Here is an 11850-nt window from a genome sequence, read left to right on the forward strand (position 1 = left end):
CACCTTAGTTTCAGGGCCACACCTTCCTCCCTCCTCCTCAACTCCTGGGAACTGCTAGACAACATTAGACAATGGAGGTTTTTACTGAAATGCAAACAAACGTTCACTGGACAGTCCAGCTCCTGGGGCTTGAGAATAGAATTCTACCCTGGGCATTCCTTATGGGAGTGATGGAGTGAGTTCCTGCCACTTCTCCCGTTTCTCCCTGCTGAATCTGACCCTTCCTAGTGAGCCAGGGTTAGAATCTCGCTCGGGTCAGAACCTCGAGAAGGCAGGGAAAGGGGACCTGAGTCTTTCTGCTTCTCCCTCCCCACAGTCCTGGGGCCACAGAGGCCGCAGAATAGAGCAGCTGTAACCCCAGCCTGAGGACGAGGAGAAACTTGAGTGGCAGCCTAGGGTTGGGCGCTTCCAACAGAGGTGGGAGGAGGGGCTGTTTGTTCAACCCCGAGAGAGGGCGGAGCTGAGATTTCAAAGCCTTCACCATTTGTTAGCCTTCCCTGGGCCCAGGCTGCATTCCAGACCTGAGGGGGTCCTGCCCCTGAGAAACCCAGGAGACTCTAGTTACAGCCCAGCTGCGGAGCCCTGCCCAGCGGAAGGTCTGGTTGCTGCTTCTGGCTCCGGTCCAACTCCCACCCCCTACCGGACAACTGCCAATGCTTGCTTAGGCTCCTGGAAGAAAAGGAGACACACACCACTTTGCAGATAACACCATCTGGGATTCCCCTGACCCCCAGGGCCTGAAACTGCTGCTACTGCTGTGGATCTGATCTCTGCCTAGCCAAACCTGGTCAGGAATTTGCAGGAAGGGGGTGGGTTGGACTGACTTCTTTCCTGCACAGCCCAAACCATGCTTTACTTACTTTTTGAGATGGCATCTCATGTAGCCCAGGCTGGCTTCCAACTTGATCATTGTGAAGGTGACCTTGAACTTCTGATCCTCCTACTTCCACCCTTCCCATCTCTGGCATTGGTAGTACTTGACGTGTGCTGTCCTGTCCTTTCCCTGTGCTTCCCCGACTGACAAGTGGCCAAGCAGACATGTATGGGTGCATGTATACTTGGGGAACCCTGCTGGGCTAGGAGTACAGTCTCTCTCCAAACCCCCCAGGGCCTGGAAACCAAGCTTACCCAGTATGCGCTAAGTGCAGTCCAAGGAGAGGGGGAACACGGGAGATTCAGCCCCTTCTTGTCTCCTGGCAATGGCTGGCTAACGGTGCTGTGTTCTGGGTCAGCGAGGCAGGGACTCAGTGTAGTAGTGCTGAAGTAAAGACATGATTAATGGACACAAGACCATGGATTCCATATTCAATTCCCAGCACCCACACAGTGGCTCACAGGATCTGCAATTCCAGTTCCAGGGCATCTGACAATCTCTTCTGATCTTCTCAGATACCAGCCACAGACCTGATACACAGACCAGAAAGTAAATAAATATTAACTACAAAACAAAAAACCAAGACTCCAGGTTCAAGTCCCAGCTCACAAGAGCCCTCTGAACTACTAGTAGGGGTTGGAACAGGACCAGCCTTGAACTTTACTCCTGCTCAAGCTCCATCTGCTTCACAAATCCAAGTCTCAATGAAGGGGACCACTGCCTTAGGCAATGGGAACTTGAGACTGAATGTCTGGGGGCAGGGACACACCTAGGCTTAGCCTTCGAGCTAAGAATCAGGTTTGTGGGCTCCAAGGTAAGGCTGCCCCTTCTAGGACATTCCCCAAAGGTCTCTCCCTCTAGCTGGCTCCTCAACCATTAGCTTTGCGGTCAAGTTTGTTGGTTATTTTGGGACAGAAACTCATGGATCCTAGACTGCTTTAAACTTGCTACATAGTAGAAGGGAACATAGTGTTTGTGTGTGTGAGTGCAGGCCCTCACATGCCACAGGGTATGTGGAGGTCAGAGGGAAAGCTCGGGTGCAGGTCCTAGCCGTCCATCTTGCTTGGGGCGTGGTCTCTCTTGTCAATCACCTCTGCATAACGTATTAAGGTTGGCTAACAAGCTGCTGCTGGGATTCCAGGCGCACGGACTGCTGTGCCGGGTCTTATACGGGCTCTGAGACCCAGGTTCAGAGATTTATGCTTGTTCCCAAGCACTTTACCCTCCAAGCCATCTTCTTAGCCCCCAACTTATTTTTTGACACTGGGGAATTCATTGAACCTGGAGCCCAGTTGGCAAGGCTGGCAAGTCCGTGAGCTCTGGGGGCTCTTCCTCTCTCTGCCTTCTCAGCCCTGGAATTACAGATGTCGTGCCACTTGGATTTCCCATGGCTGCTGGGTCCTTAGGTGTCCCAGGCAAACACGTTCCTAACCAAGAGATGTCCCCTGCACCTTGTGGCTTGTGGCTGCCGGGCGTAAGGTGCATGCCACCATGCCCGTTTTGTGCAAGGCTGGGGACAGAATCTGAGAATTCAATGGCAAGCTCTCTGCCAGGACTGTGCCCAGAACCCCCACTGTGCATACTTGTCAGATCCCACCCTGACTGTGCAGCAGAGTCCAGACACTGTGAGTCAGGAGTCCCGTGTGCCTGGGTTCCCTCAGATTACTGCGTTTGTCTTGTGTCAGGCTTGGAGTTCTGGGGTGTGGTTGAGTCAGCCACATTTTTGGCACATTCGAGAGCTGTCAGGAACAATGTGGTCACCTGGGGACTCTGAGTGGCCAGGGAAGGCTGGTTTGGTAGCTTATAGCCTAGGATTTGGCCAGTGCTACCATGGGGACTGCAGGCACTATGGAAGAGTGCTAAATAACAGAAATTGCGGGGGAGGGAGTGGCATAGCTTGTCCCTTTCCTGACCTTTGATCATTTGCTAACAAGACTCTTAATCTTTCTGTTAAATCCTTTTTTATGTATATTTAATTTTTAGTCGTGTGTGTGTGTGTGTGTGTGTGTGTGTTTGTGTGTGTGTGTGCAGTACCTACAGGGGACAGAAAAGGGCACTGGAGTTGTAGGCAGTTGTGCCAGAGTCCCACCTAGGTGCTGGGAACAGAATTAGGGTTCTCAGCTGGTTCTTAACAACTGAGCGTTCTTTCCAGTGCCCTGCCGATTTCTTCTTACCAGAGAACATAATGCATACAGAGTCCAGGGAGCCTGAATGTGAGGACTTATTGCTGTTTTAAAATGTGTGTAGCCGGGCGGTGGTGGCGCACGCCTTTAATCCCAGCACTCGGGAGGCAGAGGCAGGCAGATTTCTGAGTTCGAGGCCAGCCTGGTCTACAAAGTGAGTTCCAGGACAGCCAGGGCTATACAGAGAAACCCTGTCTCGAAAAACCAAAAAAAAAAAAAAAATAAATAAATTAAAAAAAAAAAAATGTGTGTAATGTGCTGGGATTATGCGAGCTAGGCAAATGTTCTCTACCCTGGACCTACAGCCACAGTCTTCGGTTTTCTGAGACGTGCATGATCTTGTTAAGTAGCTCAAACTGGTCTCAAGGTCACGGTCCTCCTGCTTCCGAATCCAGAGTACTGGGATTACAGGTGTTTGCCATGCAGCCTCTGGAGACTGATCTCCTCCAGAGCCACCCCCCCCCCCCCGTGTACAGGAAGTGGGACATCCTGATAAGCCTATGATTTTGGTGGCTTTGGAGGAGAAAGCAGAACTCTGAGTTCAGGGTCAGCCTGAGCAATTTAGGAAGAGCTTGTCTGACCGTTTTTTTGGGTTTTTGGGTTTTTTTTGGGGGGGAGTTGTTTTGTTTTTAGAAAAAAAAGAGGTTAGGCATGATAGCATACTCCTTTAAGATTCTGGCTCAAGCCAGGAGGTGGTAGCACACTCTTTTAATCCCCGCACCTAGGAGGCAGGCAGATGTCTGTGAGTTCCAGGCCAGTCTGGTCTGCAGAGTGAGCTCTTGGGCATGCAGGCTTATACAAAGAAACCGGTCTCAAAGAAAAAAACGAGCAAACATTTCAGCTTGGAAAGCAAAGGAACTTGAGGTCTGTTAGGCCAGTCAGGTCGGCACAGTGAGGCCTGTCTCAAACAGAAGAAAAGGCTGGGTATCTGGCTGGGTTGGTAAGTGTTTGCTGAGCAAGGTGAGGGCCTTGTGTTCCACACACTGGCACCTCATCAACGGGGTGCTCTGTCACACATTTGCAATCGAAACATCCACAAAGCCTTGAGCAATGAAACTGTGGCCCCTGGAGGCCACAGGGACCCTGTGATCCATCCCATTGCAGCCAGGCTGTGGGGGATGGGTGGAGGGTGGGGTGGGGACATTCAGGGCATCAGAATGGCTTCCTGGCAGAGAAGAACCTAGGAAAGGTTAGTGAGGCTCAGAGTCCCCAGAGGCCCTCGGGAGAGAGCAGAGATGTCTGGGGAAGGGAAAATCCCTCCAGGCTGGATGACCCTGTTGCAGAAGCACACGGGGACTTCCGGAACGACCCCTCACCAGACCAGTCCTAAGGTAGTGGCCCAGGGATAGCTTCTGACTTGTGAAGCAGGCTCCACCTTGTCCCCTACCCCCTACCCTCCTGCATCTGTGCGCTCAATCCCTAAGGAGGTTGGGTGCCAGGGTCCTGACAACAAGGCCTAAGTTGTGGCTTTCCCCTCCTCCCCTCCCAAATCTTCTCTTAGCCAGGCTCCTGGACCGTCTGTTCTGGGTCCCATATAATCCTTTGAGTGAGGTGTGGTGAAGTGGTAGACTCCAGTCCCCACAGTCCTTGGGACACGACCTCTTTTTTCCTTCCCTCAATCTCTGTCTCAGAGACTGTTTCTGTGCTGTTCCTGAACACACACACACACACACACACACACACACACACACACACACACACTTGATGTGCTAACTAGGAGCTAACAGGCTCTGGGCTTCACTCTTGGTCCTGAAAGGAGCCTGGGATGAACCAGGCTGATGCCCCTGTCCTAGGTGGAGCCTGGGCCCCAGGGCATAGAGCAGAGACTGCAGTGAGGAGATGGGAACTAAACTCCCCACCGGTTGAACTAGACTTTTCTGCTTCCTGGCTTGACTCTTTAGGCTGGTGATACTCGAACCCCAGTGTGCCCAGCTGTCAAATGGGGAAGAGAAGAGTGGTAAGAGCCGAAGGGGGCCCGGAGGATCACTAATTACAGGCCAGCCTGGTCTGTGTAGGAGGAAGATCTGTGTGGATGTAGCTCAGTTGGTAGAGGGCTAGCCTGGCATACACACAGGCCTACTAAATTCAACCCCCAGCACCACATAAAACCAAACACAGTGGCTCTTGCATATAGTCCCAGCACTCAGGTCGAGGGGGCAGAGAATCAGGAGTTCAGGGTCATCATCAGCTACATAGGGGACTTGGGGTAGGTTTGAGCTATACGACCCATTGCTTCAACAACAAAACAAAATAGGGCTGACGAGGTGGCTCAGTGGTTAAGAGCAGAAACTCCTGATATTTCAGGGGACCCGAGTTCAAGTCCCAGCACCTGCACTGGGTGGCTCCAGCCACCTGTAATCCCAACTCAGGGAAATGTAACAGCCCTGGGCTCTGTGAGCTTGAGGTCGGCCTGATCTATATAGCAGTGCCAGGCCAGGCAAGGCTACACAGCAAGACTTTGTCTTAATAAAAAAAAAAAAAGCTTTTAAAAACAAAAACCCCAGGGGGGCTGGGAAGCGTTGAGGAGGTAGGACTGGGAGAGATTGGCACTGTGGCATGTGCTTGGTGGGGAAAGTTTGGCTGAAAATGAAGTTGGCACTGACTCCTGGCTCTATACGGCAAGAGCGTCAACCAGAAACCAGATTCTGAGGGCAGGCAGGTAATGAGGCCGACAGGGCTGGTTAGTGTGTCTGGACACTCCACATTCGCTGTAGCCACTCGGCCCGGCTTGCCTAAGGACACAGGATTCCATTAAGACAAGGTCTAGACTGCAGGTCTCCTTTTGCTGTGCTGGTCAGGCTGCGGGTTCCTGCGAGGCACCGCCCTCAGGGCTGGCTGGAACTCAATGTTCCCACCCAGCAGAGCAGGAGGCACTCGCAGGAGAGCTGGCCTTTCGGAGCCCATGGGAGGAGGGCGCCTCCAGGGATGAGTCAGGCCCTCAAGAGATCCAGCCCCACCCCCCCACCCCCCCAGGCTCCTGGGTCTCTCAAAAGGCCCTGCAGTGCCCAGGACCGAAGGAGCAAGAGATAGGGAACAGGCTGTTCTGACTCTGCCCCACTTCCTGGGGCTTCGAGGTTTGGTCCAGAATCAGAGGCCCTCTCACTGCCTCGCACAGGGGGGTGGGGCTCGATCCTGAATCAGTTCAACATAGACAGCAATGATGGCTCTGAGCAACCCCAGCCTTCAAGGTGCACCCTCCCCAGCCCACCCTCGTTTTGCCTTCTGAGCCAGTCCCAGGTCCTTTATTGAAAAAAATTACTTTAAAAAAAAGATATATTTATTTATTTTATGTATATGAGTACATTGTCGCTGTCTTCAGACACACCAGAAGAGGGCACCAGATCCCATTACAGATGGTTGTGAGCCACCACGTGGTTGCTGGGAATTGAACTCAGGACCTCAGGAAGAGCAACCAGTGCTCTTAATCAGTGAGCCACCTATCCAGCCAGAAAAAATTACTTTAAAAAAGTCTTTGTTTTTTTCGAGACAGGGTTTCTCTGTGTAGCCTGGCTATCCTGGAACTCACACTGTAGATCAGACTGGCCTTGAACTCAGAGATCCATCTGCCTCTGCCTCCCCGGTTCTGGGATTAAAGGTGTGTGCCATCACGCCTAGCTAATTAATTTTATTATATGTAATTTATTGTGTGCATGTGTGTGTAGGTCACAGGACAATTTATGGAACTTGGTCTCGTTCCACCATGTGGGGCCCAGGCATCATTCAGGTCTCCAAGGCCTTTCTAGCTGAGCCATCTCTCTGGCCCTAGTTCTCTTTAACTTTGTGGGGGTGAGGTTTGAACCTGTGACTCCCTCCTGCTCAGTAAGCTCCCTACCACTGAGCTATACATCCATCCTTCTTTGTATTTTTTATTTTTGAGACAGGACCTCCCAAACTTACCTAGGCTAGCTTTGGTCCCCTCTACAGCCTAAATTGTTCAACTTTTGATCCCCCTGCCTCAGCATCCTAAATAGCTGGAATTACGGGTGTGTCCCTACAGCCCAGGCTGTAAACCTTTTTCTAGACTAAGAATTGAGGGTCACAGAGACAGATCTCCCTGCTGGTAACCTTTACCTGGGGAATGGGAGATGTCCCACCAGTCCTGAGGCCATCATGATCTAAAGTCTAGCCTGGGAACTCTCCAGCCAGAACTCTCCAGCCAGTAAGGATATGTTGGGGGTAAGGGGCCACTCCGGCTGCCAGACTGCCTCTCGGGAGGTGTTCACGTCTAAGTTTCCAAGAACTTTGTTCATGAATCTTCTCAAAGTCTGGATGCCCAAGAATGGAACCCTTTGAAGGATGCCCTAGCTGGTCAGAACCAGAGTGGTCTTCAAGCCCTTATAATTTAACTTTCCAGATGAAAATTGAGGCCAGAGAAGGTGAGGGGCAGGTACCATAGGAACTGCTTCTGAATAGCCTCAGACTCCCAGACCCATGTCCTAGAGTGAGTTCCAGTGAGCTTTGGGGAGACAGTGAAAGGGGATCGAGGCAACAGCAGGTTTTATCCAGGTTCAGGAGAGTACTCTCTCACCCTGGGTGGGGTGAGGGTGGGGGTCATTACCCTAAGTGAACCAGGTCACAGTCTGCTTGCTTTTTCTGGGTCTTCCAGGGTCCCCGAGCTGTCATGCCCTCCCTGGTCTTGGGTTAGGGAAGGATAGAGGGTAGTAGTGGGCTATGGGACCCTTGGGGTAGGAGCTTTCATTGCTCTCCCAGATGATGGGGGTCCCTTGATAACTGGAGCAAAGAGACTGTCCCCTCTTCTTTCTGGTCCCCATCTTCCATACAGAGAAAGGGAGAACAGGTTAAAGCCTTGGGGTATCACCCTTTCAGTTTTGCAGCTGGATAATGGGTGGTGTTCAGCTCTGTGACCTTCAGTCCTGGCACTGTGTACCCCTCTGTGCTAGGACCTTCATGACCCTCATTCTTCACATAGCTATTATTTTGAGTGTGTGAGACCCCTGTCTGTGCAGACACCCTTTGTGAGACACTCTTTGTATAGCAAAAGAAGGAGAGCCCAATCCTAACACCACACGAAATTTTGAATTCCAAGGTCGATATCATGAGATAGATAATCCCCTCCCTCCTCTCCCCCTTGCCTCTCTCTCCAGGGTGTGGTGGTTTGTATATGCTTGGCCCAGGGAGTGGCACTACTAGGAGGTGTGGCCTTGTTGGAGGAAGTGTGTCACTGTGGGGGTGGGCTTTAAGACCCTCCTCCTAGCCATGTGGGAGCCACTTCTGTCTGCCTTTGGATCAAGATGTAGAACTTTTCCAGTCCCACATCTGCTGGGCACTGCCATGCTTCTACCTTGATAACGAACTGAAGCTCTGAATCTGTAAGCCAGCCCCAATTAAATGTTGTCCTTTATAAGAGTTGCCTTGGTCATGGAGTCTCTTTATAGCAACAGAAACCCTAAACTAAAACAAGGTTTCCTCTGTGAAATCCTGTCTGTCCTGGAACTAGTTATGTAGACCAGGCTAGCCTCAAATTCATAGAGATCTGCCTGCCCCTGCCTCTCGAGTACTGGGATTAGTGGTGTGAGCTACCACACTACCAGTTGTTAGCTTTGTTAACTTGACACAACCTAGAATCACATGGGAAGAGAATCTCTGAGAGATTGCTTTTGTTAGGTTGGTCTATGAGCATGTCTGTGGCTGGAGTTAGGAGGATGAAGGAGGTTTAAGTCAATTGATTTGGACCTGCCCAACCTACTGTGGGCAGCGCCATTCCCTCCTCACTGGTCCAGAACTGTGTAAAGGAGAAACTAACCTGAGCACAAGTAAACATGTGAGCCGGCTTGCATTGATTCTCTCTGCTCTTGACCGAGGATGTCATGTGTCCAGCTGCTTCAAGCTCCTGCTGCCTGTGACTCCCTGCAGTGATGGCCTGGAACTTGGAATTGTGACTCAAAATAAACCCTTTGTCCTGCAAGTTGCCTTGTGTTGAGGTATTTTGTCATAGCAACGGAAATGAAACTGGGGCATTCCGTGGCTGTTCTTAATGGACTCTTCAGGCACATGCTTCAGGAAGGCAGAAAAAGGGGAGATGAATGAGGAGAGAGGCGAGTACCCCGAAGACATGGTACTGTTCGCTCCCAGCAGCTCAGATCTGAGACCCTTCACACTGCCCATTCCTGATGATTTTAAATACCACCGGGAACAGAGTAACAGCCCAGGACCCATCAGTGTTCAGCCGAGCATCCCAAATGAGCTGGGAACATTTGTGAATTAAACCCCTATTTAATAATTATCATAGATTCCTGGGTGTGGTGGTATAGGCCTTTATCCCAGCACTTGGGAGGCAGAGGCAGCTGTATCTCTTGAGTTTGAGGCCAGCCTGGTCTGCAGAGTGAGTTTCAGGACAGTTGGAGATACATAGCGAAACAATGTCTCAAGGGGAAAAAAGTTACCATAGGCTGAAATATCCTTTCTGAGCAGGTTCAAGACCTACAGGGCAGTGGCTTAGCACCTGTTGGCTTGCAGCCCTGCCCTTGAACTGAAATAGCTGAGGGCTTTAAGAAGACCCTGGCCTCTTCTCTGTCGAGGCCTGTGGTGTCGCTGGGTTCTGTCTGCTGGAGGACATGGGTTCTGACAGTTCCAGATTGGCTTGGCACTGGGCTGGCCTCGGAGAAACACAGTGAAATGGGTGGTCCACGGGTCAGACGCTCTAGGGAGAATAATGGCTCTCCCCTGGAGTGCACCTTCCCCCAGTGCTCACTTGGGCTTGGAGAAGGCTCTTCATCACCCACTTGCTCCCTGCACATCCCTAGGGAAGTGTCTCCTGCAGGAAGCTCTACCAGGCCCAGCTCAGGTGACATTGGATGGGATGGACACAGGGCAAACCCTGTGAGTGTCACCATGGGATGAAAGCCTGTCCTCAGTCACTCCAACAGGTCAGTGAGGAGAGAAAGAACTAACACCCTGGGCACCTTATGAGAGGGTCTCTTTGCAGGACACTGGGGCTGGCGGGGGGTGGGGGGGGTGGGTGATGGTGGGTGGCCACAGAAGTCTTTGGTCACCTGGCCATGCCTCAGCAAGACAAAAAACCAATTGGGTACACTGGTAGTCAGGAGGTCCTGGGAGCATATGTGAGGAGGAAGAGAGGTTGGGCCACTTTTAAAAAATTCTCTGTCTTTCTCTTTCTGTCTGTCTATCTGTCCACCCGTCTGTCCATCAGTCTGTGTCTGTCTGTCTGTCTCTCTCTCTCTCTCTGTGTGTGTGAGATCCAAGGATAGAACTCGGGCCATCACCCTTGCCACAAGCACCTTTCCCTACTGGGCCGTGTTGCTAGTCCTTCATCTACTCTTGGTATTAAATATTTGTGATTTTGTTAGTCATAGGCTTGTTTGGTCAGGTTGGCTGGGCTTTGGGGTTCTTTCTTTGCTTGTTTTATTTCTTTCCCGCTTATCTTTATCGTTGTTCATCTTTTTTCTACCACTTTTAAGCTTCGCCCTGTATTTTAACTCTTGTGAGCACGGGCACTTAATTAACACTATAGACTGCTGTGCGGATACTGCTTTCGTGCCGTCTTACATGTTTTCTTTTTTATTTATTTATTTTTTTTTTTGTAACATCAAATCCTTCACAAACCCTGTTGGTGACTTGTTAAACCTTTTTTAACCAGTTACTTAGTTATTGTGTGTTTGTGGGCATGTGTGCCACCATGGGAGTGTAAGGGTTAGAGGGTGGCTCTGTGGAATGTTCTCTGTACCTCAGTGTGGACTCTGGGAACCAAATGTAGGTTTCCATGCTTTATCAGCAAGTACCTTACCTGCTGAGCCATCTTGACTTTTTAATTTTCTATTCTTTAATTTATTTATTATTATTATTACTGTTTGTTGGGATTTTTGCTATTTCAAGACAGGGTCTCTCTCACTTTGCAGCCCTGGCTGTTCTGGACTTACTATATAGACCAGGCTGGCCTTGAAATTCCAGAGATCCCCCTGCTTCTACCTCCTGAGGGCTGGGCCTTGAACTCATAGTCTCCTGCCTGATGCTGAGATTAAATGGTGTGTGCAGCACCATGCCAGGCCCCTTCATTTGTTTGGATGGAGTCCTCTGTAGCCCAAGCTGTCCTTGAACCTGCTATGTAGCAGAGGGGACAGAGGGTGACAGTTGGAGGCCAGCTAGGGCTATCCAGTGAGACCCTGTCTAAGAAACGGAAACATGGCGTGACAGAGTGGGGAAGGAATGGGTAGACTACTGGGATAAACAAACACAAATGTCATAATCAAAATCATTACTAAAGACAGTGGTGGCTGGAGGCAGCCTGACTGTTTCTCTTTTTTTTTTTTTAATTTTTTTTTAAATTTTTAATATTTTTTATTACATATTTTCCTCAATTACATTTCCAATGCTATCCCAAAAGTCCCCCATAGCGCCCCCCACTTCCCTACCCACCCATTCCCATTCTTTTGGCCCTGGCATTCCCCTATATTGGGGCATATAAAGTTTGCAAGTCCAATGGGCCTCTCTTTCCATTGATGGCCGACTAGGCCATCTTTCGATACATATGCAGCTAGAGACAAGAGCTCCGGGGTACTGGTTAGTTCATGATGTTGTTCCAACTATAGGGTTGCAGATCCCTTTAGCTCCTTGGGTACTTTCTCTAGCTTCTCCATTGGGAGCCCTGTGATACATCCAATAGCTGACTGTGAGCATCCACTCCTGTGTTTGCTAGGCCCCTGCATAGTCTCACAAGAGACAGCTATATTTGGGTCCTTTCAGCAAAATCTTGCTAGTGTATGCAATGGTGTCCGCGTTTAGAAGCTGATTATGGGATGGATCCCTGGATACGGC

General features: G+C 50.5%; 1 long non-coding RNA gene across 1 annotated transcript; it reads right to left on the minus strand.

Moving 5' to 3' along the window:
• Nucleotides 1-78: 78 nt before the first annotated feature.
• LOC110290400 (uncharacterized) lies at nucleotides 79-8913 on the minus strand. The gene is made up of 4 exons (XR_002377434.3): nucleotides 8822-8913; nucleotides 1336-1404; nucleotides 1129-1258; nucleotides 79-669 (listed from the first exon to the last, which is right to left on the minus strand). It is a non-coding gene; the product is annotated as an uncharacterized LOC110290400 (long non-coding RNA).
• Nucleotides 8914-11850: the final 2937 nt, after the last annotated feature.

The sequence above is a fragment of the Mus caroli genome, unplaced genomic scaffold (assembly GCF_978045245.1).
Source record: "Mus caroli unplaced genomic scaffold, Mus_caroli_1 scaffold_2, whole genome shotgun sequence".
Lineage (NCBI taxonomy): Eukaryota > Metazoa > Chordata > Mammalia > Rodentia > Muridae > Mus > Mus caroli.